General features: G+C 51.1%; 1 non-coding gene across 1 annotated transcript; it reads left to right on the top strand.

The window, feature by feature from the left end:
* The first annotated feature begins 1,905 nt into the window (after positions 1-1,905).
* On the top strand, positions 1,906-1,998 carry trnai-uau (transfer RNA isoleucine (anticodon UAU)). Its single transcript is given in 2 exon segments — positions 1,906-1,943; positions 1,963-1,998. It is a non-coding gene; the product is annotated as a tRNA-Ile (tRNA).
* The last annotated feature ends 2,810 nt before the right edge of the window (positions 1,999-4,808 follow it).

Raw genomic sequence — 4,808 nt, forward strand, 5'->3', positions numbered from 1 at the left:
CACCTCACCAACGGAGCCGAACTTTATAGACAGATGAAGTGGAGTTGGGTTAAACCGGACCAAACAGGACTGGGACTGATGCAGCCTGTGTCACCACATAACCCAGAGAAAAGATCAACTCAAACTCATCCACATAAAAGTCAGAACCTCTCTGACTTCCTGAGCCGATGTTGGCCAATCAGAAGAGCAGATGGTGGATGATGCCTGGGTCTGTAGGCAACCAGCAGTTTGTGTCATCATCAATGCAGAAACGGCTCCTTGAGCTGGAGAATGATCAGAGGTTTCACGTTTGGCTGTAGCTGTACAGATGACTGACTGGGGTCAATGTGTGACCAACAGCTGAGGGCCTGACGGTCAGCGGCCGGCCAGCCTGTTGCTTATCAGGACCCAGCGGAGCGATGCTGAGGTTGCGAGTTCGAGCCTCACCTGGTTTTACAGGCTGGAGTTATTAGGATAGACATGAACTAGATGGTGTTCAGCCATGCTGCTTTAAGAGTCACCAAACATTTAGTTCCTGTCTGACATGTCAGCCATTTATTGACCTTTGCACGTGACGTCACAGCAAAACAACCAATGGCTCCTTTAAAGCCTGTCTAGAAACAGACATCTGTGACCTAATATGCAGTCGGCTGCACAAACAGACCAGGATACAAACCAAACTAGTCATTTTATTTTGTAACCTTTAAAGAGGAAAGATGGCGGCGAAGGACAGCAGCTGTCAGTCCTCAGTGTAACCCTGGATTTACAGCTAACACTTTTTACAAGCTAAGAAGATTAACGTTCATAAACTTTATAAGTAAATATGGTTAGAAAGATGCCAAACATGGCGTTATGGACAAGGTCTGAGTCTAACCGTTGGTAACCATGGAGACAGCCTTGCCCCATTAGCCTAGCATGTACGGAAACAACTGGCTAGCCTCTCGTCTTTTGCTCCGGTTTAAGGCTGTTTATGGCCGTGATATAAATCATGTGGTGTGAATTCAGGCAAAGTCGGTAATTTGACCAACATGTCAGGAGGTTCGGCGGTTCGGGTCGGTTTCAGTCTGGCCGTTTTCAGCATGAGCCCCAACCTGGTGAGCTTCGTTCCCAACAAGCAGGAACAGGAAGACATGAACAAACTGGCAGCAACGTGGGAAAAACTGCTCAGCAAAGGGTCAATGAACCCATAACCTGCTGAGAGTTTGAACCAAATATTCTCCACTTTTTAAGTTGATGGTGAAATAAAAATAAGGTCGTTGGTGTCTGGCAAAGAAAATCAGATTCTAGATCATCAACCATCGGCTCCAGTACAAGGCGGGAGAGACGCCGAGGTTGTGAGTTCAAACCCCACCTGGAGTTTGTGCCTTTTATCAGTTGGAGCTAATAGGAAAGATATTAATCAGACCAGTGGTTCCCAACGCGTGGGGCGCGGCCCACACGGGGAGCTGTTCATGTTTTAACCCCTTTTTGCACAGAGGCTTTTTTTAAATGCATTGATGACAGTAAAGCTGAATATTGTTACAAACAAAAAGAAATCAGATTGAAGTGACACTGAAGAACATTCTTTACACCAGGAGCGTCCAAAGGCCTCCTGATGTTTCAGTCTCACCTGCATCACATGAGGCTCTTAGAGGCCTGAGGAGAACATGGACCTGCTGAGCAGGACCCACTCTGGACACCCCTGATCTACACTATAGAACACAAATTATAGATTTGTTTCTCCTTTGGAGGGGATTTTATTGTAAAACAAAGGGGGCTGGCAGAAAATGTTTTTTGAACCACTGAATTAGACGGTAAGGTTGAAGAAGTTGGAGTCCGGTATGAAACAAGGCTTGGACAGAACCGTCCGAATATGAAACCTGTGGCGGTCAGAATTGGGTCTGAAACGCTCTGAGATTAACGGATCAGTCCTGGTCAGGGGAACCAGCTCCAGTGGCGCAATCGGTCAGCGCGCGGTACTTATAGACAGTGGCCAGCAGAGCAATGCTGAGGTTGTGAGTTCAAGTCTCACCTGGAGCAAAAACTATTTTTAAAGAGGACAAAGAAACTAAAAAATGTGATAATCAATGAAAGAAACCAGAAATCTTGGATCTCAGCTGAATTTCAGGCAGCAGATGTCATGTGTTGTTTTACTCATCTGAGGTTTTAGTTGCTCAAGTGCTGGCAGATTATTGGCAGCATCAGCAGGACCCAGTGATCCACAAACGCATCGGCTGCAGCAGCTCAGCTGGTACTGACAGCCAGAACGAGGGCAGGTTGCGAGTTCGAGTCTCAGCTGGAGGACAGAAATGTTGACGCTGCATCAAACAGAAACCTGTTAATGCAGCAGCTGTAATTAATGTGTTAATATTAACTGAAGGTGAGTTTTGTCTGAGTTTCAGGCAGCAGATCTAAAGACTTTCTAGTGCAGCAGCTTGTGGCCAAAGATGCAGAAATAAATCTGACATCTGAGCTGCTGAGTTTGAAAGAAAAGGTTTCCCAGTGGGAACAGATTCATCAGCCATCGGTGGCCCAGCCGGTCAGCGCCTGGTACCAGGAGAGGTTGTGAGTTCAAACCCCACCTGGAGCCAAAACCTTTTATGAATAAGTGACATTTAAAATGCTTTTCATGCCAGGCTGCCTGGGCAAACAGACATTTCACCCAGCAACAGGAACCACTGCCTCTCTGCTTGGTTTGGGATGTTTCTATAAGCCTCCAGTTGTTGGGTTTGTCTCCCTGCTGAGTGAAAATGCTTCTCATCAGGAGGAACCCGGAGCAGCCTGGAAACCCGGAGCAGTCTGGAAACCCGGAGCAGTCTGGAAACCCGGAGCAGTCTGGAAACCCGGAGCAGCCTGGAAACCCGGAGCAGTCTGGAAACCCGGAGCAGTCTGGAAACCCGGAGCAGCCTGGAAACCCGGAGCAGTCTGGAAACCCGGAGCAGTCTGGAAACCCGGAGCAGTCTGGAAACCCGGAGCAGCCTGGAAACCCGGAGCAGTCTGGAAACCCGGAGCAGCCTGGAAACCCGGAGCAGTCTGGAAACCCGGAGCAGCCTGGAAACCCGGAGCAGTCTGGAAACCCGGAGCAGCCTGGAAACCCGGAGCAGTCTGGAAACCCGGAGCAGCCTGGAAACCCGGAGCAGTCTGGAAACCCGGAGCAGTCTGGAAACCCGGAGAAGTCTGGAAACCCGGAGCAGTCTGGAAACCCGGAGCAGTCTGGACAGGAAACGTCCACAGTGACCCCAACTGGTCCCACTGGCCTGCAGCTACAAGGACTCAGGCTGACTCAGCAGAATCTCTTCCTCTGAACTCGTCGGTCCGTTTCAGTGAAGATCTGCTGCTCTTCCTTCAGATCACCCCCCTCCCCCACCTGTTTCTCTGTGGACTGCAGTGATGAAGCACAGACGGATAAACGCTGATGCATCGTTTGTTTGCTCTGCGTGTCTTCAGGCTTCGTCTCTGCCAGGTTCTGTCCAACCGCCGGGCAAGTCTGGGCTCGCCTGACCCGGCCTCCCAAGGTCTGAGGCTAACACACACACACACACACGGATACTACACACTCACACAGACACACACACACATACTCCACACACACACACACACACACACACACACACACGCACGCACACACACACACACACACACACACAGACACACACACACACACACACACACACACACACACACACACACACACAGACACACACACACACACACACACACACACACAGACACACACACACACACACACACACCGAATGCTGATCATCTGGAGCCATGACTGACTGATGCTGAGCAGCTTCATTTTCCTGTTTCCTCCTTGAAACATTTTGTGATTTTATAACTTAACAGATTTGAAGAATCTCAACATTTAGGAACAAAAAAAAGGAGGAAGAAGCAGAAACGAGACCAGCTGAAGGTTCCGGAACGTCGTCATTCATAACTCATTCATAACTCATAACTCATTCATAACTAAACTTTATGACGTATTGTCGGCCAAACGTGATTAAATTTATCTTTAAAAAACCTCAGGCTGAGCCCAGACCCGACCAGCTGACCCGACCAGCTGACCCGACCAGGTGACCCGACCAGGTGACCCGACCAGCTGACCCGAACAGCTGACCCGACCAGCTGACCCGACCAGGTGACCCGACCAGCTGACCCGACCAGCTGACCCGACCAGCTGACCCGACCAGGTGACCCGACCAGGTGACCCGACCAGCTGACCCGACCAGCTGACCCGACCAGCTGACCCGACCAGCTGACCCGACCAGCTGACCCGACCAGCTGACCCGACCAGGTGACCCGACCAGCTGACCCGACCAGGTGACCCGACCAGCTGACCCGACCAGCTGACCCGACCAGGTGACCCGACCAGCTGACCCGACCAGGTGACCCGACCAGGTGACCTGACCAGCTGACCCGACCAAGCGACCCGTCTCTCGCCCGAGTCGTTTGCTGGAGAGGCAGCAGCCCCTCCTGACCCCGTTGGGTCAGGGGGTTAGAAACGGACGGACCTCAGTCTGCAGTCAGGTGAACGCCAAGCGGACCGGGAGCCGCTTTGAAACAGGAAGTGGACTGCAGGGCATTCTGGGTAAATACAACCAAAGCTAATGTGCTAGCCTAGCGCTAGCAGGAGAAATGCTAACTGCTGGTGGTTTCGAATGTTTGACATGGAAGCAGCTGCACACTTGCCTAAGGTCACCACCAGGGGGCAGCGCAGTGAGACAGACGTCAACCTGGAGTCCAGAAAGGTCCAGCAGGACAAACCAGGACAGACTGGAGGATGATGGCGCTGGTACCGTTTTCTCTGCAGATCTCTGGTTCTGGTTCTGAATGTTCTGGGTTTGCTG

This window comes from Poecilia reticulata, chromosome 19 (genome assembly GCF_904066995.2).
Source record: "Poecilia reticulata chromosome 19, P_reticulata-male-v2, whole genome shotgun sequence".
NCBI classification, from domain to species: Eukaryota; Metazoa; Chordata; class Actinopteri; order Cyprinodontiformes; family Poeciliidae; genus Poecilia; species Poecilia reticulata.